The sequence below is a fragment of the Chiloscyllium punctatum genome, chromosome 8 (genome assembly GCF_047496795.1).
Source record: "Chiloscyllium punctatum isolate Juve2018m chromosome 8, sChiPun1.3, whole genome shotgun sequence".
In the NCBI taxonomy this organism is placed as follows: Eukaryota; Metazoa; Chordata; class Chondrichthyes; order Orectolobiformes; family Hemiscylliidae; genus Chiloscyllium; species Chiloscyllium punctatum.
In genome coordinates, this window is record NC_092746.1 from 120,442,263 (window position 1) to 120,466,705 (window position 24,443).

Consider the following 24,443-nt stretch of genomic DNA (forward strand, 5'->3'; position numbering starts at 1 on the left):
GTCCCAGCTGCCTGCTCCTGGCCCATGTCGCTCCAAATCTTTCTGATTTGTGTACTTATCCAAATGTCTTTGCAACATTGTGGTTGTGCCCACATCCACCACATCCTCAGGAAGTTCATTCCACACACGAACCCCTCTCTATGTAAAGAAATTGCCCCTATATCCTTTATAAATCTTTCTGCTCTCACCTTAAAAATATGCCCCCTAGATTTGAGCTCCCCCACGTTCGCCATTCACCTTATCTAAGCTCCACGTGATTTTATAAACCTCTGTAAAGGTCAATTCTTCAACCACCTACACTCCAGGGAAAAGAGTCTCAGCCTATCCAGCCTCTCCTTATAACCCAAACCCTCCAGTCCCAGCAACATCCTGATAAGTCTTTTCTGAACCCTCTGCAGTTTAATAACATCCTTCCTGTAACAGGGTGACCAGAAGTGGACACGGTGTTCAAAGAGAGGCCTCACCAATGTCCTGCCTTTAATTAGCTGGAGTGCACAGAGGAACATGCCATCCATAAAGTGATTGGTTGTGGTTCCTAGCGTGGGGTCACGTGGATAGAAGAGGATTATCCCCTCCCTCCAATACCACCCCACCACCACCCCACCCAATCCCAGCACAGAGCGTTTCCCGGCAAACCACAGCCCAGCGACTAGGAGAGAGCAGCCCAATTCTATCTAGTATGACCGAGATCTGTGCTATTGTTTTAGTCGCTTCACTGCTTTGTGATTAAGCCGCATTGTGTCCATGGTTAAAGTTGATTTAAGCGTAACGAGCGATGCTACTTCCTGTTTCATAAAACAAACTTCATTCACCTGATAGGGGCATCCAGCATCTATTGCCCATCCCTAGTTGCCCTGGGGGCAGTTAAGAATCGATCGCATTGGTGTGGGTCTGGAGTCACATGTAGACCAGACCAGGTAAGGATGGCAGTTTCCTTCCCTAAAGGGCATGAGTGAACCAGATGGGTTTGTATAACAATTGGTATCATTACACTCCTAATGACAAATTATGCTTGATTAAACTTAAGTTTTACCAAGGCAGGACTCGAACCCAGGTGCCCAAAGTATTACCCTGAGTCTCCAGATTAATAGTCTAAGCTATAATACCACTAGGCCATCACCTCCCTCAGCCAGTTCAAGCCTCTCTAAGATGGTCAACAAATACTGGCCTTACCAGCCCTCCCCACGTATCACAGAACTGTAACAGTTGTTATGAAGTTGAAAGTGGGCACTGTACCTTTAAGGGAGAGTGAAGGCTATTTTGCTCCGAGAGCTTGTCATGTGACTGACGGGCAGTCACAGAGTTTCCTGGAAAATTGAAAATATGTAACATTTGGCCGTAAACTTGACACCTCAATTGTTTTGACAACCATTTGAATGTAACCCATCTGTTTAAATTATGCCCCAGGATACTAAAACCCAATTGAATTGGAATTTACTGTTTTGGTAACATCGAACCAATGAGACAATCTGATATTTGGGATATAAAGAAGCCAGCATTTTGAGACTTAGCCAGAGAGAGCGACCAACTACCATCGCCAGAGTAACTGCCAGCAAAAACACTCTCTGTCAAAGGTACCTTTTTCATATGAAACATCTTTTCAGCAAAAGACTGAAGATGACCCAGGGAGATCTATAGCGAGAGGAAGGAGAACACTGGAGATGACAGCTGCTGGAGAGTTTTGAAAATGAAATTGATGCAATTTGAATTGGGGCTTTTATTGGATCATAACATTGCGATAGAGTTTTTTTTTAAAGATTAGATAAGAAACCCGACAGTGTGGAAACAGGCCCTTCAGCCCAACAAGTCCACACCAACCCTCCGAAAAGCAGCCCACCCAGACCCATTCCCCTCCCCTATATTCACCTCTGACTAAGGCACCTAACATCATGGGCAATTTAGCATGGCCAATTTACCTGACCTGCACATCTTTGGACTGTGGAGGAAATCCACACAGACGTGGGGAGAATGTACAAACACCACACAGGCAGTCGCCCGAGGCTGGGATTGAACTCGTGTCCCTGGTCCTGTGAGACAGCAGTGCTAACCACTGAGCCACCGTGAAGGAAGATAATAAGCAGTTCGGAGAAAGGAGGCTCTGAGTTGTAAATAGTAGTTGTTTAATGTTCACTTTTAGAATTAAAGAATAAATTGATATTATTTTCTTTAAATAGTGGAATTTGGGAGTTCTCTGCCACTCACACTTTACCAGATTACAGGGAGGGGTGAGCTTTCCTGGGTGTTTGGATTCATTAACAAAAGGATTCACCACTGTGTCGTACACTGTGCAGAATGAGGCCATTTGATCCATCATATACTGGCTCTCTGAGTGAGTAACCTCTGAGAAAAATGTTTAAAGGAGGCCTAGGAATCTTTGGCCATCCCTTTGTGAATCCAACTGACTGAAGGTTACAAGGAGACACTGTGGGTTTTGTTGAGGGGCTGTGCCAAGGCTGTACTGGTCTTCCTGCCCCACCATCATCGCCTTTGAGCCGTGATCGCGCTCTGAAGCTCGATGGTTGTGAGAGCACCGTGCCGATGCTAAATGCCACCCGTGGATGGTGGTGTCGGGGCTGAGTAAAGGGGGTGCGCAAAGCTGGAAAGGGGAGGGGTAAGAAAGAGAGTGACGCAGTGAGAGAAAAGTGACTGTGATCGTAGAGTTGGTATGGATGCCCTGCTTTACTGGCAAGGATTCTTGCCAAATACTTTACACATGAAAGAGGTGAGAAAATTGGCATCTTAAGTGTAAGTGCTTATTTTAGGCTACCTACTTGGATGCATCTTGGCTTGGTACGGTACTGCGCTGCCCAGGACCATAAGAAACTACAGAGAGTTGTGAACACAGCCCAGTCCATCACACAAACCAACCTTCCATCCACTAACTCCAATGCACTTCCCACTGTCTTGGGAAAGCAACCAACATCATCAAAGACCCCTCCCACCCCAGTTAGAATCACCACCAACCTCTTCCATCAGGCAGAAGATAGAAAAGCTTAAACACACAAAACAACAGATTGAAGAACAGCTTCTTCCCCACTGTTATTAAACTTCCGAATGGACCTCTCCAACTTCAAATCTAATATTGATCTCAATCCTTGTGCACCTTCTCTGCAGCCATAACATTGTATTCCTTGTTCTGTTCAATCACCCTGTGATCTTTGTACGGTATGGTCTGCCTGTACTGCATGCAAAACAAAACTTTTCACTGTCCTGAAGTACATGTGACAATAAGAAATCAAATCAAAACTGCTACCTTGGTATAAGGGTTGAAGGAGCTCTCTCTTAAAAGGCCTCTTAAAATGGCTGCTCTTACTCATAAGGTACTGCACGTTATCTCATGGTTGATCTTGCAGCCAACACTAATTGCAGACCCGTTAGGACGGGGATGAGGAGACATTTCTTCACCCAGAGAACGGTGAACCGAAACATTGAATGTATCAAGAGGCGGCTGGATACAGCACTTTGGGGGGAATGGGACCTTTGGTTCTGAGGAGAAAGGAGGATTAGACTATTGAGTTGGATGGTCAGCCATGATGGTGATGAAAGGCGGACCAGGCTCGAAGGGCCGAATGGCCTCCTCCTGCTCCTATCCTCTGTTTTTATGAACAGTTGTAGGCCATTCTGCCATTCTTGGTTGATCCGTGGCCTATCCCTGTACACCTGCCTTTGGCCCACATCCCTTAATACTTTTGGCTTAACAGCAGTTTATCTCTCTCAGATTTAAAACTGCTATTTTGGGGAAGAGGGATCTGAACCTCTCCCATCCTTTGGGGGTCGACGTGCTTCCTATCACCTCTCCTGATTGGTCTGGCCCTAATTCTCAGACTATACCCCCCACCCCACCCCAGTTCTAGATCCAAAACCCTCCCCTTATCCGTTTATCCCCCCTACTCCCACCCCCAGTCCCGAGGAAGGGCTACACCCGAAACATTGACGTCTCCCCTTCCTGGTGCTGCCTGGCTCGCTGTGTTCTCCCAGCCTCCTGACTGTCTACTTTGGATTCCAGCATCTGCAATGTTTTTGTCCCTGATCTTTATCTACCCTGCCTTTTCATAGAAAATCATCGATCACAGAATCCCGACAGTGTGGAAGCCATTTGGCCTAACAAGTCAGCACGGACCATCCAAAGAGTAACCGACCCAGACCCGTTCCCCTACCCTTTAACTCTATATTTACCCCTGACTAATGCATCTAACCTACACATCCCTGAACACTATGAGCAAGTTAGCATGGCCAATTCACCTGACCTGCACATCTTTGGACTGTGGGAGGAAACCGGAGCACCCGGAGGAAACCCACGCAGACACGGGGAGAATGTGCAAACTCCACACAGTCAGTCCCACAAAGGTTGGAATCCTCAGGGCCAGGGGGTTGAGGTGGTGAGTTGGTAGTGGTCATGGACTTACCAATGGACCCACCCTCATTCACCCACTGTCTGTGCAGAGGTGTGCAGTGAGGGTCCCTGGCGCTGTGAGATAGCAGTGCTGTCTATTTTTAACAAAATTAGACTAGTCCTTGTTGATATCTTGAAGACTTCAACTGGATCACCCTTAACCTTCTAAATTTGAGAAAACAAGCTGAATTTGTGTGATCTCTCCTCAGTCTTTTACCCCCTGAAGGCCAGGTTTCATCCTTGTGGCCCCGTGTCACCCTCCCTCCAATATCCTGATGCTGTTTTCGAGTGCTCCTTAAAGGGGCTTCCGCCGTTTAAAGGGATGCTCACCATTTTCTGGTCTTGCCCGTGCAGAGACTCTGAACGGAGATCTCACTAATACCTGCGAGACATCCTTTCTTGAAATTCATGAACTGGGCGGGGGGGCAAGGGGTAAATTTCACTGGAAACTAGGAAGAGTGGTACTGCACTTACCTCACTGGATACCTCAAACCCCCTGGTCCTGAGGAAGGACCAGACATCATGGCAATATACAATGGCTGACGCAGGAGAGAGAGACACACAGACAGAGAGAGAGAGAGGGAGAGAGAGAGAGAGAGAGACAGAGGGAGAGAGAGACGGAGAGAGAGAGAGACGGAGAGAGAGAGAGAGAGACAAAGAGAGAGATAGTAAGAGACAGAAAGAGAGAGGGAGCGAGAGAGAGAGAGACGGAGAGAGAGAGAGAGAGAGACAAAGAGAGAGAGAGTGAGAGAGAGAGACAGAGGGAGAGAGAGAGAGACGGAGAGAGACTGAGAGAGAGAGAGAGAGAGAGAGTGAGACAGAGAGACAGAGAGGGGGGGCGGAGAGAGAGAGAGAGATGGGAAGTCCTGGGGGAGGGGCAGCCTTGTGTGGCCATAGAATCACAGAGATTTGTCAGCACATACAAAATGAGCCTTCGGCCTATCACGTTCATGCTGGTCATCCAACATCCATCTCCTCTAATCCCATTTTCCAGCACGTAGCCCATATCCTTGTATGCCCTGGTGTGCCAAGTGATCATCTCAGTAGATCTTGACTACCTTGATGGTTCCTCCTTCAGGCAGTGAGTTTCAGATACCAACCGCCCTCTGGGTGGAAACATTTTTCCTGAAATCCCCAATAAATCCCCTGCCCCTTCCCTTAAATCTGTGTGCCCCTGGTTCGTGAACCTTATACTAAAAGGGGAAAGGTATCTCCCCATCTACCCTGTCTACAGCCCTTGTACACCTCAGTGATGCCCCCTCTGTGCCACGTCCTTTGGGAGTCCTCTACCAAGATGTCAGTGCCCCACCCAGGTAGTTGTGCCCTCTCCCTGAGGTGTGTTGCTGTATCCCAGCCAGAGTATCCTTAATGGAGAGGAGTGTGAGGGACTCTGGGATACCACTGCGCAAACATTCCCCCAAACACGTTCACACCATAATAAACCATCAACAAGACCACAAGCGAGTGAGTGACTTTTGCATTTGCACATTTAGTGTGACGATGATGCCACTTTGAAAAGGTCATTTTGTTCTTGAGGTCATAAAGGCAGAGGTGCCAAAATGTCTGGATCGACCCTACTTTAACAATGGCAGGGGTGTGGCCCGTTCTCCCAGTTCAGGATTTTTAAAGTTAAAAACTGCATTTGACCAACTGGATTCGAAACTGAGCAAGATTGCAAAGGTAAAAGTGAGGACTGCAGATCCTGGAGATTAGAGTCTAGATTAGAGTGGTGCTGGAAAAGCACAGCAGGTCAGGCAGCATCCAAGGAGCAGGAAAATCCATGTTTTGGGCAGGAACCCTTCATCAAGAATCACCATTCCTGATGAAGGGCTCCTGCCCGACACGTCGATTTTCCTGCTCCTCGGATGCTGCCTGACCTGCTGTGCTTTTCCAGCATCACTCCAAGATTGCAACAGTGTGGATCTCTAATATTTCCAGTTGTGCTGTGACTAGTGGTGATGAACCCAGGATAAAGAGGCTAAAATCTGTCTGTGCAGCTCCTGAATAAATGAGAAATCAAATGTGGTGCAGAGTGTTAGTGAATTGTTACAGCAAAGTGTTTTTGACACTAATATTTCTTACAGTTTCCACAGTGCTGTAAATTATCAGATTGCCACTGTTCCTGTGTGAATCCTTAATCTACTCACAATATATTTCTGTGTGAATTTATCTGTACCACTTGCAACTGAAAACAGAAATGATTCAACAAAACTCAGAAAGCACTTTGTTCAATAACATCATCCCACTGGTGCTACATTGGAATCCTCCTGCTGGGAAGTTTATACAAGAACCCTAATCCATTCCTAAAAAAAGGGCTTATGCCTAAAACGTCGATTCTCCTGCTCCTCGGATGCTGCCTGACCTGCTGTGCTTTTCCAGCACCACACTTTATAACTCATATTTACAAACCCCATCTATGCTATTAAACTAGAGAGGGTGCCAAAAAAGATTTACATTCTGGGTAATCCAAGATGGAGGATGGGAAAAATTTCTGGCTGGAAGAGCTGCTCCTTTGTTTGAGGTATTTTCGGTGTTGGAGGTGATTTCCTCGAATTCCAAGAGCAGCAATTACTGTTTTATATGCTGTTACATTGTTTTGGAACTTTGGGGAAAAAAAAAGTCAAAACAACAGCAGTTTTAAAAGGGAGAAGAGCAGACAAAGGAAGCACATGGTGATATCAGTGCAGGGGAGAGAGAGAGAGAGAGAACCTGCACAGTTACCGCCTTTGCTGTTTGAATTCGTGTATCGCCGGACATCGGAGTGCACCTGGGAAAATTAACAAACAGTGAAATTTACAACTAATCTTGGAGGAACCGGTTTGGGCGAAGTTTACAACACAGAATCAGATAAGTTAACTGTTGTTTTAAGTCTGTCCAAGAGAAAGGCTGCAGTAGTGAGTATAGTGGGTTCTTTCTTGATTATATGTTTTTGGAGATAAGTCTCTTGATTAAATTTAAAATATAAGCCATAACTATTAATTTGACCCAGGGCAGTGTTTGTAGGGAATAAGACGGTGTTATTTTCTGGGTCTGTAGATTGTGAAGGAGCTAAAATGGCCTTTGCAGTGATATGTACTTCTTGTCAGACGTGGGAGTTTAAAGAGAGTTTAAGGGTGACTGTGGATTATATCTGCCATAAATGCTGTTGGATGCGAGTTTTATCAGATCGAGTGGATCGGTTGGAGAGACAGATAGAATCGATGAGGAATTTGCAACAGCTACAGTATGTAATGGATGGCAGTTATAGGAAAGGGGGGAAAGTCTCAGATACAGTCACATAGATGGGTTACCTCCAGGAAGGGTAAGTGAGGTTGGCACCGAGGGCAGGAGTCTTTTGTGGATTTACCTATTTCAAACAGGTATGCTGTTTTGGAAAATGTAGGGGGTGATGGATTCTCAGGGGAACATAGCACGAACAGCCAAGTTTCTGGTATTGAGGCTGGCTCTAATGCAACGAGGGGTAAGTCGGGTTCCAAGAGATCAGTTGTGTAAGGGGATTCTGTAGTCCGAGGTACAGACAAACGTTTCTGTGGCCAGCAGAATGCAGAATGGTGTGTCATTTCCCTGGTGCCAGGATCAAGGATGTCTCAGAGAGGGTGCAGAATGTTCTCACAGGGGAGAGGGGCCAGTAAGAGGTCATTGTCCACATTGGAACCAACGATATAGGAAGGGAAAAGGTTGAGATTCTGAAGGGAGATTACAGAGAGTTAGGCAAGAATTTAAAAAGGACGTCCTCAAGGGTGGTAATATCTGGATTACTCTCAGTGCTACGAGCGTGAGGGCAGGGATAGGAGGATAGAGCAGATGAATGCATGTTCTGGATTAGTGGTGCTGGAAGAGCACAGCAGTTCAGGCAGCAGCCAAGGAGCAGTAAAATTGACGTTTCGGGCAAAAGCCCTTCATCAGGAATAAAGGCAGTGAGCCTGAAGCATGGAGAGATAAGCTAGAGGAGGGTGGGGGTGGGGAGAGAGTAGCATAGAGTACAATGGGTGAGTGGGGGGGGGGGATGAAGGTGATAGGTCAGGGAGGAGAGGGTGGAGTGGATAGGTGGAAAAGGAGATAGGCAGGTAGGACAAGTCCGGACAAGTCATGGGGACAGTTACTGAGCTGGAAGTTTGGAACTAGGGTGAGGTGGGGGAAGGGGAAATGAGGAAACTGTTGAAGTCCACATTGATGCCCTGGGGTTGAAGTGTTCCGAGGCGGAAGATGAGGCGTTCTTCCTCCAGGCGTCTGGTGGTGAGGGAGCGGCGGTGAAGGAGGCCCAGGACCTTCATGTCAGTGACTTCCGCCACCCCTACTGCCGTGTCTGCCACCACTTCCGCCCCCACCAGCGCCACTCACCTGCATTCTGCTGACACGCCCCCCCACAAATCCCACTGTCACCATCTCTGCTCCCCAGAACCCTGAGGGGAACACAGCCCCTGTTCATAACTCCACCCCCATTCCCCCCACCATCACACCCACTCCAGTTACCAGCTCCATCCCCACTCCCAGCTCTACACCCACACCAGATCCCAGCTCCCAGCCCTGCTGAGTTTTCACCATCCCCCCAGACCTCCCCCTCACTGAGGATGAACGATCAGTCCTCAGCAAAGGACTCACCTTCATCCCCCTCCGTCCACGCATCAATGAATTTAATACACGCCGTGACGTCGAACAATTCGTCTATCGCCTCTGCCTCCGAGCTTACTTTCACAATCAGGATTCCCGCCCACCTTCCGAAGACCCCTTCGCCCACCTCCAACACACTGCATCCACCTGGACACCCCGCGCTGGCCTATTACCTGCCCTCGACCTCTTCATTTCCAACTGCCGCCGGGACATTAACCACCTCAACCTGTCGTTCCCCCCCCCCCCCCCCACTCCAACCTCTCACCCTCACAACGCGCAGCCCTCCAATCCCTCTGCTCCAATCCCAACCTCACCATCAAGCCAGCGGATAAAGGGGGCGCAGTGGTAGTCTGGTGCACTGACCTCTACACCACTGAAGACAAACGCCAACTCGAGGATACCTCTTCCTATCGCCCCCTCGACCATGACCCCACCCCCCATCACCAAACCATCATCTCCCAGACCATACAGAACCTCATCACCTCAGGAGATCTCCCACCCACAGCTTCCAACCTGATAGTCCGGGAACCCCGCACTGCCCCGTTCTACCTCCTTCCCAAGATCCACAAGCCTGACCACCCTGGCCGACCCATTGTCTCAGCATGCTCCTACCCCACTGAACTCATCTCTACCTACCTCGACACTGTCCTATCCCCCCTAGTCCAGGAACTCCCCACATACGTTCGAGACACCACCCACACCCTCCACCTCCTCCAAGAATTCCGTTTCCCTGGGCCCCCAACGCCTCATCTTCACCATGGATATCCAATCCCTCTACACCTCCATCCGCCATGACCAGGGCCTCCAAGCCCTCCGTTTTTTCCTCTCCAGACGTCCCCAACAGTACCCTTCCACTGACACTCTCATTCGTTTGGCCGAACTGGTCCTCACCCTTAACAATTTCTCCTTTGAATCCTCCCACTTCCTCCAGACCAAAGGGGTAGCCATGGGCACACTTATGGGGCCCAGCTATGCCTGTCTCTTTGTTGGCTACGTAGAACAGTTAATCTTCTGTAATTACACCGGCACCACTCCCCACCTCTTCCTCCGCTACACTGATGAGTGCATTGGCGCCACCTCGTGCTCCCGCAAGGAGGTTGAGCAATTCATCAACTTCACCAACACATTCCACCCTGACCTTAAATTTACCTGGACCATCTCTGACACCTCCCTCCCCTTCCTGGACCTCTCCATCTCCATTAATGACGACCGACTTGACACCAACATTCTTTACAAACCCACCGACTCCCACAGCTACCTGGATTACACCTCTTCCCACCCTACCTCTTGCAAAAATGCCATCCCGTATTCCCAATTTCTCCGCCTCCGCCGGATCTGCTCCCAGGAGGACCAGTTCCACCACAGAACACACCAGATGGCCTCCTTCTTTGGAGACCGCAATTTCCCTTCCCACGTGGTTAAAGATGCCCTCCAACGTATTTCGTCCACATCCCACACCCCCACCCTCAGACCCCACCCCTCCAACCATAACAAGGACAGAACGCCCCTGGTGCTCACCTTCCACCCTACCAACCTTCGCATAAACCAAATTATCCGCCAAAATTTCCGCCACCTCCAAAAAGACCCCACCACCAGGGATATATTTCCCTCCCCGCCCCTTTCTGCCTTCCGCAAAGACCATTCCCTCCGTGACTACCTGGTCAGGTCCACGCCCCCCTACAACCCACCCTCCCATCCTGGCACTTTCCCCTGCCACCGCAGGAACTGTAAAACCTGCGCCCACACCTCCTCCCTCACCTCTATCCAAGGCCCTAAAGGAGCCTTCCACATCCATCAAAGTTTCCCCTTCCCCCACCTCACCCTAGTTCCAAACTTCCAGCTCAGTAACTGTCCCCATGACTTGTCCGGACTTGTCGAACCTGCCTATCTCCTTTTCCACCTATCCACTCCACCCTCCTCCTTGACCTATCACCTTCATCCCCTCCCCCACTCACCCATTGTACTCTATGCTACTCTCTCCCCACCCCCACCCTCCTCTGGCTTATCTCTCCATGCTTCAGGCTCACTGCCTTTATTCCTGATGAAGGGCTTTTGCCCGAAACGTTGATTTCAAAGCTCCTTGGATGCTGCCTGAACTGCTGTGCTCTACCAGCACCACCATTCCAGAATCTGGTTTCCAGCATCTGCAGTCATTGTTTTTACCCAGATGAATGAATGGCTGAGGAGCTGGTGTATGGGAGAAGGATTCCCATTTTTGGATCATTGGAATCTCTTTTGGGGTAGAAGTGACCTATACAAGAAGGACGGATTGCACCTAGATTGGAAGGGGACAATATACTGGCAGGGAAATTTGCTACAACTGCTTGGGAGGATTTAAACTAGTAAGGTGGGAGGGGGACCCAGGGAGATAGTGAGGAAAGAGATCGGTCTGAGACGGGTACAGCTGAAAACAGAAGTGAGTCAAACAGTCAGGGCAGGCAGGGACAAGGTAGGACTAATAAATTAAACTGCATTTATTTCAATGCAAGGGGCCTAACAGGGAAGGCAGATGAACTCGGGGCATGGTTAGGAACATGGGACTGGGATATCATAGCAATCACGGAAACATGGCTCAAGGATGGGGTGGACTGGCAGCCTAATGTTCCAGGATACAAATGCAACAGGAAGGATAGAAAGGGAGGCAAGAGAAGAGGGGGAGTGGCATTTTTGATAAGGGATAGCATTACAACTGTGCTGAGGGAGGATATTCCCGGAAATACATCCAGGGAAGTTATTTGGGTGGAACTGAGAAATAAGAAAGGGATGATCACCTTATCGGGATTGTATTATAGACCCCCCAATAGTCAGAGGGAAATTGAGAAACAAACTTGTACGGAGATCTCAGCTATGTGTAAGAATAATAGGGTAGTTATGGTAGAGGATTTTAACTTTCCAAACATCGACTGGGACTGCCATAGTGTTAAAGGTTTAGATGGAGAGGAATTTGTTAAGTGTGTACAAGACAATTTTCTGATTCAGTATGTGGATGTACCTACTAGAGAAGGTGCAAAACTTGACCTACTCTTGGGAATAAGGCAGGGCAGGTGACTGAGGTGTCAGTGGGGGACCACTTTGGGGCCAGCGACCATAATTCTATTCGTTTTAAAATAGTGATGGAAAAGGATAGACCAGATCTAAAAGTTGAAGTTCTAAATTGGAGAAAGGCCACTTTTGATGGTATTAGGCAAGAACTTTAGAAAGCTGATTGGAGGCAGATGTTCGCAGGTAAAGGGATGGCTGGAAAATGGGAAGCCTTCAGAAATGCGATGGTAAAAACAAGGACTGCAGATGCTGGAAACCAGAGTCTAGATTAGAGTGGTGCTGGAAAAGCACAGCAGTTCAGGCAGCATCCGAGGAGCAGGAAAATCGACGATTTGGGCAAAAGCCCTTCATCAGGAAGGGTCTGTTTCCATACTGTACATCTCTATGTCTCTTTGACTCTCATGATGTTGCCGGGGTTCGAGGGTTTGAGCTATAGGGAGAGGCTGAACAGGCTGGGGCTGTTTTCCCTGGAGCGTCGGAGGCTGAGGGGGTGACCTTATAGAGGTTTATAAATTCATGAGAGGCATGGATAGGATAAATTGGCAAGGTCTTTTCCCCGGGGTGGGGGAGTCCAGAACTACAAGGAATAGGCTTAGGGTGAGAGGGGGAAGATTTAAAAGGGATGTAAGGGGCAACTTTTTCACACAGAGGGTGGTACGTGTATGGAATGAGCTGCCAGAGGAAGTGGTGGGGGCTGGTACAATTACAACATTTATAAGGCATCTGGATGGGTATATGAATAGGAAGGGTTTAGAGGGATATGGACCAAATGGTGGCAAATGGGACTGGATTAATTTGGAATATCTGTGGAGGAGTTGGACTATTTTGGATTGTCTATGCTGTGTGACTCAAAACTGATTATTGCATTACTGTTTGGGAGTATGGAAGTGGTGTAAAGGCACTACGTGAATGCAAAACCTGCCCTCTGTTCCTGGATGCATGGATTTCTTTAATATTCTGTAGGTGAAACACGAACAGAAGCCAAAATAATGTGATTACGGGCACCATATCATTCCCTTTCCAATTCAGTTTTCATCTCTGTCAGGGTGTTTGGCATGCAGAGTATGATATGATACTGGCAAGTAAATGTGCCGACTAAGTGAGCATCTGCAGCCGAGATATGAGCAAACCAAGGAAGTCAGGATGGTTATTGGCAACTGTTTCGCAAGCTCTCCAAATCTTATCTGCATTACTCACAGGGGAGAGTGAATCACATCAGGGCAACACCATCAAAACAGTGCTTCTGAATCATTTCAGCATGTAGGTGGCTGAGGGCGAGATGGTGAGGCAAGGAAAGTAATCTACAGTGACAGCAACGTGAGCCAGAGGTAAGAAAAAAATCCACCCTGTTTCCTCCCTTAGCTCCTAACCACCTCCTTCGTCGCTGGGTCAAGGGGCCCAGAGTTCTCTCGAAATCAGAAGCGTGATGACATCTCCTGAGAGACTGCAACTCAGTTCAAGCTCCTGTGCAATGTCCATGAAAGGAACAACGAGGAGTTGGCCATTCGGCCCCTCAAGAACGTGGTGCTTTTTAAGAAGGCCATATTTTGATCTTCAGTCACACCAGACCTATCGGTGCCTGCCTTGAAGAAGTTTTCCTCCTCTCTCCACAAGAATCGCAGGGAGTCCCTCTCCCACTGCAACTCCCAGGTCATTTCCTCTACCCTGAAGCTCTTCACCGACCTGCCTATCTTCTTTTCCACCTATCCACTCCACCCTCTCCTCCCTGACCTATCACTTTCATCCCCTCCCCCACTCACCCATTGTACTCTATGCTACTCTCTCCCCACCCCCACCCTCCTCTAGCTTATCTCTCCACGCTTCAGGCTCACTGCCTTTATTCCCGATGAAGGGCTTTTGCCCGAAACGTCGATTTCGAAGCTCCTCGGATGCTGCCTGAACTGCTGTGCTCTTCCAGCACCACTAATCCAGAGTCTGGTTTCCAGCATCTGCAGTCATTGTTTTTACCCTAGCGTTACAAGAGCAGGTCAGACGCTCAGCAGAAGATATAGAAACCTGAACACATGCAGCAGCAGATTCAGGAAGAGCTTCATCCCAGCTGTTATAGAACTGAGGAATTCTAACCTCAAATAATGCTGATCATTCTAATAACTCTCACTAGTATCCTTCCACGCAGATGACAAAGGGCACCATTTCGACTGGGACAACACATCCATCCCAGGACAAGTCAAACAGGGACATACACGAGAAGTCCTAGAAGCATGGCATTCCAACCGGAACTCGATCAACAAACACATCAAGTTAGACCCCATCTACCACCCCTCAGAAAAAGAACAGGAAATGGCATCACCAAACACAGGAAATGACATCACCAACCCAAGGAAGCCTAAACATATAAATAGAAAGTGGCTCATAACACCAGCGCTTCACCAGAGGCTCACTGATGATGTTACTTGATATGGTGACGAAACATCTGAAAATGAGTCTTCCAGCTCAGCGAGCAAACTTATATCCAGAACCTCAACCTGAGCTACAAATCTTCTCAAAACTCATTGATCTCCCAACCATTGATCTTGCCCAGTACATGCCCTGTGCGACATAACCTGTGTGCCTCTGTTTTTGTTTCTCCTTCACCTTTTGATCTGTTTGCCCTTGCTTCCTACGATCTGTCTGTATACTGCTTGTAAACAAAGCTTTTCACTGTACTTAGGTACATGTCACAATAAATAGATCTAATCAAATCCAATCAGGAGTGAGTAACTCCCCACCTGACTCCCAAAAGCCTGTCCACCATCTCCAAGGCACAAGTCAGGAGTGTGATGGAATACTCCCCACTTGCCCCTGGATGGGGGCAGCCCCAACAACACTCAAGAAGCTGGACACCACCCAGGAGAAAACAAAAACTGCGGATGTTGGAAACCAAGGTAGACAGGCAGGAGGCTGGAAGAACACAGCAGGCCAGGCAGCATCAGGAAGGGGAGAAGGCAATGTTTTGGGTTATAATCCTTCTTCAGGACTGGGGGGGGGGGGGGGGGGTGTAGGAGGAATTAGCCAGGACAAAGCAGCCCACTTGATTGGCCCCACATCCACAAACATCCACTCCCTCCCCCACCGACGCTCAGTAGCAGCAGTGTCTACCATCTACAAGATGCACTGCAGAAATTCACCAAACCTCCTTAGTCAGCACCTTCTAAACCCAGGACCATAGTGGGACAAGGGGATTAGGCACCTGGAAATACTGCAGCTTCTCTTCCATGTGTCATTTAGACTCAGAAACATATTGTTGTTCTTCCACTGTTGCTGGGTCAAACTCCCGGATCCCCCCCCCCTCCCTAATCATATTATAGGTCGCCATACACCGATCGACCATAGCAGGTTGAGAAGGCAGCTCAATTATGCCACCTCTGGGGCACTTGGGGAATGACAGCAAGCATTGGCCCAGCCTCGGGCGACTGACTGTGTGGAGTTTGCACGTTCTCCCCGTGTCTGCGTGGGTTTACTCCAGTTTCCTCCCACAGTCCAGAGATGTGCAGATCGGGTGAATTGGCCGTGCTAAATTGCCCCATAATGTTCAGTGCATTAGTCAGAGGGAAATGGGTCAGGGTGGGGTACTCTTGAGAGAGTCGGTGAGGACTGGTTGGGCTGAAGGGCCTGTTTCCACACCTGTAGGGAATCTAATCTAATCTAACCTCCATTTTTCAGTCTGAAGCCAGACCTCATGCTTCTCCCAAGTGTCCAGATGTCTATTGGACTCAATCTTCACTGAGAACCCAGAGGGAAGATATTTCTCCTCAACTCAACCATAAGTGATTGTGGCCCTACCAACCCCATACCCCCCCCCCCAATCCCCGATCCTGAAATGAGGCTGGTTCCCCCCTACCAGTTCAGGACTCTTCAGGAATCAAATTAGAGAAACTCAGCAGATCTGACATCCCCACAGAGAGAGAAGCAGAGTTAAAGTTTGGAATCAGATGATCCTGGAGTCTCATCACCCTGCTCCCCTCCCGAAGGCACTGAGGACAATTCCATATCTCCCCTCCCGAAGGCACTGAGGACAATTCCATATCTCCCCTCCCGAAGGCACTGAGGACAATTCCATATCTCCCCTCCCGAAGGCACTGAGGACAATTCCATATCTCCCCTCCCGAAGGCACTGAAGACAATTCCATATCTCCCCTCCCGAAGGCACTGAGGACAATTCCATATCTCCCCTCCCGAAGGCACTGAGGACAATTCCATATCTCCCCTCCCGAAGGCACTGAGGACAATTCCATATCTCCCCTCCCGAAGGCACTGAGGGCAATTCCATATCTCCCCTCCCGAAGGCACTGAGGACAATTCCATATCTCCCCTCTCTGAAGGCACTGAGGACAATTCCATATCTCCCCTCTCTGAAGGCACTGAGGACAATTCCATATCTCCCCTCCCGAAGGCACTGAGGACAATTCCATATCTCCCCTCCCGAAGGCACTGAGGGCAATTCCATATTTCTGTTCCTACCCTGTCTCTGATCAGCTAATTCAGCACAGATCATGCAGCAAAGATGGCACCCATTCACAGCAGGGATGGCAATGGCCTAGTGGTATTATCACTAGGTTGTTAATCCAGAAGCACAGGCCACGTTCTGGGGACCTGGGTTCAAATCCTGCCATGGTGGAGTTTGGTTTCAACTAAAACGTCTGGAATGAAGAGTCCGATGATAACCACGAATCCATTGTCGGGGGACAATCTCATCTAATGCCGCTTCAGGAAGGAAACTGCTATCCTTACCAGGTCTGGCCTACATGTGACTCCAGACCCACGGCAATGGGGTTGGCTCTTAACTGCCTTCTGGGTAACTAAGGATGAGCAATACATGCTGCTGAGCCAACGACACCCTCGTCCTGTGAGTGAATGAACCAAAACCGCACAGCAGGCCTGGCTGAGGAGAGTAAATCAGAGTCGGGTGGAACTCTTCCCACAGTCTGGATTATTTGTCAGTGTTTTCCATGAACAGAATCCCATCCAATGGGGACAGTACCTTCCTCAGGCACGAGCAGGTTCAGTGTTGGACTGCCCATGGCGAATGTGAAATGTTGATGGATCCATTCTGCCACTCATTAAAAACTGACTGATTAATAAATTAATTAAGAATAGCATCAAAGTGGAAAATTGAACAATTTTAGATCATAGCCTCCATCATAAGCAATTTCTTTTCATTTTCCACAGCTGCTATTGGTGATAATTCTACTATCGCCATTCACACCTCAGCCAGACCCATTTGGAGCTTCTTAATTTCTCCCATCACGACTTAAATAATGCTGAACTTCTTAACCCTTGTTTCTATAGAATAGAGTTCCCACAGTGTGGTAACAGGCCCTTCGGCCCAACAAGTCCACACCGACCCTCCGAACAGTAAGAGTCGGGAGGGTGGTGCTGGAAAAGCACAGCAGGTCAGGCAGCATCTGAAGAGCAGGCAAATTAGGGCGGCACGGTGGCACAGTGGTTAGCCCTGCTGCCTCACAGCGCCAGAGACCCGGGTTCAATTCCCGACTCAGGCGACTGACTGTGTGGAGTTTGCACGTTCTCCCCGTGTCTGCGTGGGTTTCCTCCGGGTGCTCCGGTTTCCTCCCACAGTCACAAAGATGTGCAGGTCAGGTGAATTGGCCACGCTAAATTGCCCGTAGTGTTAGGTAAAAGGGTAAATGTAGGGGAATGGGTGGGTTGCGGGTCGGTGTAGACTTGTTGGGCCGAAGGGCCTGTTTCCACACTGTAAGTAATCTAATCTAATCAACGTTACAGGATCCTAATCCCCTCATTAGGATTGCCTGCAATGTCAATTCTCCTGCTCCTCAGATGCTGCCTGACGTGCTGTGCTTTTCCAGCGCCACACTCTCAACTCTGACCTCCAGCCCTCACTTCCTCTCTTTGAAGAGTAACCCATGCAGACCCATTCCCCTACATTTTCCCCCTGACGAATGCACCTAACCTACACATTCCTGAACACAATGGGGCCAGTTTAGCATGGTCAATCCACCCTGACCTGGACATCTTTGGACTGTGGGAGGAAACCGGAGCACCCGGAGGAAACCCACGCAGACGCGGGGAGAATATGCAAACTCCACACAGTCAGTCGCCTGAGGTGGGAATTGAACCTGGGACCCTGGTGCTGTGAGGCAACAGTGCTAACCCCCCCTTACTTGCTTGTTTCTAAGCTTTTCTTGTCCCTTGGTACCCTAAGTTGGCGCGATATGGGGCAACATTATACACTTTTCACTGTAATCCTGTACTTCTGTACTTGAGTACACGTCACAAAAAAAATCTAAAAAAAATCTAAATTCTGATTGGCTTACAGTGTGATTATTTTTTATCAAATCTCTTTGTTTTCCACAGACTATCCTTTTAACTTTCACCCCCAATGTCCCTCTCTTCTATATAACCACTAAACCCACCCCCCAGCACGCGCTCTCCCAGTTCTACTCTCCCCGTTGATTCACTCGGGTTTTTTTTCCTCTCTCTTCACAGATGCTATCCCGGCTATTTCCACCTTTTTTCCGTTTTTCTTTCCAGTCGATGGGAATCAGGTCATCCAAAGGCTCAGGACACTGCTCTGGGGTCAGGGGTTCAAATCCCACCGCCACGGATGGTGAAATGTCGATATAGTTAATTGAGAATTGAAAGCTAGTCTTGGTGGTGGTGACTTTGTTTGTGGGTAAACGTCTATTTGACAATAGACAATAGGTGCAGGAGTAGGCCATTCTGCCCTTCGAGCCTGCACCACCATTCAATGCTTCAGGCTCACTGCCTTTATTCCTGATGAAGGGCTTTTACCCGAAACGGCGATTTCGCTGCTCGTTGGATGCTGCCTGAACTGCTGTGCTCTTCCAGCACCGCTAATTCAGAATCTGGTGAATACAGGCCTAACCAAACCAACCTCTCTTCAGAGGGCAGTCCCACTAGTCCCAATATTGGCCCTGTCCTCCTCCACTGCAGACCCACAGCAACATGGTTGACTCAGACCATTCAGGATTGAATTTACGTAGCACCTATCGCAGAGGCGATCATAAAGCTCACTCCCCAAGAGACGAAATGGTTGAGAGAAGATTTGATGGAACCATTCATTCTCATGTGGGGGCCAGAGATCAAGAGAGCAACTAGTCCCATTGGCCCGAGTGCTGACAATCAGGGGGCATCAGATCACATGGTTAGACAGGGTGACTAGAAGGTGACATGAGTGGAAATCTGTTACCACTCTGAGTGGTGAGGGTCTGGAATACACAGTCTGAGAGGCAGGTGAAGGCAAATTCGATCATGGCGTCAAAATTACACAACCACAGACTCAGTATAGTGTGGGAGATGGCCATTCAGCCCAGGATGCCTGTACTGGCTCTTCAGAGAATAGTGCTGAAAATGTGTTGCTGGAAAAGCGCAGCAGGTCAGGCAGCATCCAAGAAACAGGAGAATCGACGTTTCGGGCATGAACCTTTCTTCAGGAATGCTTTAGGGCACATGCCTGAAACGTCAATTCTTCTGTTCCTTGGATGCTGCCTGACCTGCTGCGCTTTTCCAGCAACACATTTTCAGCTCTGATCTCCAGCATCTGCAGTCCTCACTTTCTCCTTCAGAGAATAGTGCCAATCTCCTGAGCTTGTCTCACAACCCCACACTTTGTTCATATTCAGATAACCATCCTTCCTCAGTGCCGCCCATGAACCTGACTCCACCACATTTCCAGACACTTGCTTTATTTCTTAACCCCTTTTAAAACAGGAACAGTTTCTCTTGATATATTCCATGCAACTCCACCACGATATTGACAATTTCTAACGTCCCTTTAGCCATCGTCTTTACATGTCTGCATATCAATGCTCAGGACGTGGGGATGGTCAAGAACTTATGGCTCCTGGGAGCAAGTATCACCAATGGTCTGTCCTGGTCCATCCACGTCAACGTTACAGTCGAGAAGGCACAATAATGCCTCTATTTCCTCAGTAGGCTAAGGAAATTCAGCATGTCTACAATGGTTCTTACCAATGTTTATAGATACACAACAAAAAGTATCCTATCGAGATGCATGACAGTGTGATCCAGCAACTGCTCTGCCCAGCACCACAAGGAATTACAGAGTGTTGTGAACACAGCCCAGTCCATCACACAAACCAACCTTCCATCCCCTGACTCCATCTACCCTTCCCACTGCCTTGGGAAAGCAGCCAGCATCATCAAAGACCCCTCCCGACCCGGTTATACTCTCTCCCACCCTCTTCCATCGGGCAGAAGATACAAAAGTTTGAAAACATGTACAACAGATTCAAGAACAGCTTCTTCCCCACTGTTATCAGACTTATGAATGTCCCTCTCATGTATTCGAGTTGATCTTTCCCTGCACCTTGTCTGTTGCTGTAACACTATATTCTGCTCTATTACCCTGATGTACTTATGATTTGTCTGGTTAGCATGCAAAGCAATACTTTTCACTGTATCACGGTACATGTGACATCATAAATCAAATCAAATTCGCTCTTGGATGAGAAGAGTTCCCAACCTCTTCAGTCTGAGATTTCCCATCTCTGAAATTATTCTGACAAATCCCTTCTGCACTCTCTCCAATCATTCACATCTTTCCGAAAATTTAGCACCCAGAAGTGGTCACGGTAGTGCAGCTGTGGTCTCACACAAGTCTATATACATTTGCAAGAACTCTGTAAAAACCTGCCGAATCGCATTTGCAGATGCATTCTTTTCTGCTCAAAAAAATCTGCAGGGAGTCAATCCACGTAAAATTTGTAAATTCCACTTTGGAAATAGCACCAATCTGGCTCAAGACTGGGACACAGACAGACTCTAACCTCACATCTTTAATGTATTGTCTGAGCTGAGATGTCACCTTTTATTATAAAAGGTGTCTTATGATCCTGTAACGTGATTTTTTAACTTTGTCACTGTTAGATTAGATTTTGGAATCGGATTGCCAGTGGCTAATCAATTAGCTCCTGTTTGCGCATTCTGCTGGTGCTATGAGAAAGATAAACATGAATTTGACTCAGTTTGGAACGATGGAATGAAAACAGCGGCAGGATTTCACTGCAGCTTCGTAGTTATCAGGAGGGACCCTCCAGTGGGGTGGTAGTGTCCCTACCACTGATTCAGGAAGCCCAGATTCTAGGCTCACCAACTCCAGAGGGGCGTAAGTACATCTCTGAACAGGTTGATCAGGAAATATCAAAGTTACAAAACGCTGGTGCGGCTGCACTTGGAATATTGTGTACAGTTCTGGTCCCCATATTTCGGGAAGGATGTGGAAGCTTTGGAAAAGGTGCAGAGGAGATTTACCGGGATGTTGCCTGGTCTGGAGGGAAGGTCTTATGAGGAAAGGCTGAGAGACTTGAACCTGTTCTCATTGGCAAGAGGAAGGCTAAGGGGGGATTTGATAGAGACACACAAGATGGTCAGAGGATTAGATAGGGTAGACAGTGAGAGTCTTTTTCCTAGGATGATGGCGTCAGCGTGTACGCGGGGACATAACTACAAATTGAGGGGTGATGGATTTAAGACAGATGTCAGAGACAAGTTCTTTACACAGAGAGTGGTAAGGGCGTGGAATGCCCTATCTGCTAATGTAGTCAACTCAGTCACATTAGGGAGATTTAAACAATCGTTAGATAAGCACAACGATGATTTTGGGATAGTGTAGGGGGACGAGCTGAGAATAGTTCACAGGTCGGCACAAGATTGAGGGCCGAAGGGCCTGTTCTGCGTTGTATTGTTCTATGTTCTATCTATGTTCTATGTTACCACTGCTGGGAGCTATCGGGTGCCCCATCTTAGCATAAGAACACTAGAAACAGGAGGAGTCCATTCGGCCCATCAAGCCTGTTCCGCCATTCAATCAGATCATGGCTGATCTGTCCATGTAAACTCCACTTACCCGCCCTCTCACTGTAAGCCTTAATTTCTTTACTGTTCAAAAATCTATCTATGCCTTAAAAACACTCCGTAAGATAGCCTCAACCTCACCTCCCTGGGCAGGGAATTCCACAAATTCACAACCCTCTGGGTGAAGATGTTCCTCCTTAATTCAGTCTGAAATTTGCCCCTCCCTTAATCTGAAGCTGTGCTCCCTCGTTCTAGTATCACCCCCTCCAGGGGAAACAGCCTCCCTGCTTCTATCCTATCTATTCCTTTCATAACTTCATATGTGTCTGTAAAATCACCTCTCATTCTTCTAAACTCCACTGAATGTCGTTCCAGCCGACACAACCTCTCCTCATAAACCAACCCTCCCAACTCCGGAATCAACCTAGTGAACCTCCTCTGCATCCCCTCCACTGTCAGTACATCCTTTCTCAAGTAAGGAGACCAAAACAGCACGCAGTACTCCAGGTGTGGCCTCACCAGCACTTTGTACAGGTGTAACATAACCTCCCTATATCTAAACTCCATCTCCCTAGCAACGAAGGACAATGCTCTATTTGCCTCCTTGTTGCCTACTGCACCTGCAAACCAACGTTTTCTGACTCCCGCATGTCTGTCGGTTCAGATGTTGAACTGGAGATAATTCCTGTAGATGTGGATCATCCCACTCCACTGATTGTAACAGAAAGGGCTCTGGTGACAATAGGAGGTTACTCATCTGCACCAACCTGCTCCACCACGTACCTTAGTAACATCCGTCCATCTCTGATTCACTGTCCTGGCAATACTTTACAAAGCCCTTTGCAGAGTACGGCCACAGCGCAGAAGAAGGCCATTCTGCCCATCAGAACCGCGCCATCTCCCTGCAGTGATCACTTCCATCCCCTTGTCCTTGACTGATACCACTGAAATTGTTTTCATTCATGATCCTCATCCAATTCTCTTGACCATTGGCAATTGGGCGGAGTGGCAGAGTAAGTGGGAGACAAATTTCAATGCGGATAAGTGTGAGGTGGTACATATTTAGACAAATAATGGGGAAAGGCAAGATAAAGTCCAGGGTACAATTCTTAGGGGGTGCAGGAACAGAGGGACCAAAATGTTTATGTGCAGAATGTGGCAGCTCAGAGGAAGGGAGAAGTTAATAAAGCAGAGAGTACCCAAGGCTTTATTAATATGATCATAGAGTTACAGGAGCCAGGAGGTGATTTTGAGCTTGTAAAGGCTTGTACTGGTTTTTGCAAAGTTAAAAATCACACAACACCAGGTTATAGTCCAACAGGTTTATTTGGAAGCACTAGCTTTCAGAGCGCTGCTCCTTCATCAGATGGTCCTCAGGTCACAGCTACCTGACGAAGGAGCGCCGCTCCAAAAGCCAGTGCTTCCAATTAAACCTGTTGGACGATAACCTGGTGTTGTGTGACTTTTAACTTTGTAAAAACAATGACTGCAGATGCTGAAAACCAAATACTGGATTAGTGGTGCTGGAAGAGCACAGCAGTTCAGGCAGCATCCAACGAGCAGCGAAATCGACGTTTCGGGCAAAAGCCCTTCATCAGGAATAAAGGCAGTGAGCCTGAAGCGTGGAGAGATAAGCTAGAGGAGGGTGGGGGTGGGGTACTCTATGCTACTCTCTCCCCACCCCCACCCTCCTCTAGCTTATCTCTCCACGCTTCAGGCTCCCTGCCTTTATTCCTGATGAAGGGCTTTTGCCCGAAACGTCGATTTCGCTGCTCGTTGGATGCTGCCTGAACCGCTGTGCTCTTCCAGCACCACTAATCCAGTATATGACTTTTAACTTTGTCCACCCCAGTCCAACACCAGCACTTCCACATCAACGGTAACAAAGACAGAATGACTTACTCACAAGCATGCCAATTAGCTGCCGGGTGTACAGCGAGATTGTGAGAAAGAACAAATTGGGATTTATCGAGCCGTCAAACCCTTTAGGTGCAATGAATTCATTTTGAAACATATGCATTACTCTGATGAAAGCATCCAAACACTGTACAGTCCTCCAAACAACAAAGAATAGCAAATCAAAGTGAAATGTTGGACATCAGAAATAAAAACGTCAGGTTAGCATCAGCTCTGGCAGCATCAGTGGAGAGAGAAATATAATTAACATTTCAGTTTGTTGGAACTAATATCTCGATTGGACTTGAAATGTTAACTGTTTCTCTCCGAGTTCCTCCAGCACTTTGTGTTTTTATTACAGAAGGAAAGATAGTCTGCTCTCGATTGAACGAAGAGTATTTTGGAATAAAATGGTCATTGTTTTCAATTGTATATCTCTCTGGAAACTGATTACTGAAGGCCAATTGGTCCAGGCAAGGATCATCTCCGACAAGAAATGATCTAACCACTGCCCCTTGACATACCATCACTGAGTCCCGAACTATCAAAGACAAGTCATCAAACAAAAAGATGGAGAGAAACAAATTGATTGACCTGTACAAGAAGGACAGATTGCACTTAAATTGGAAGGAGACTAATATACTGGCAGGGAAATTTGCTACAACGACTTGGGAGGATTTAAACT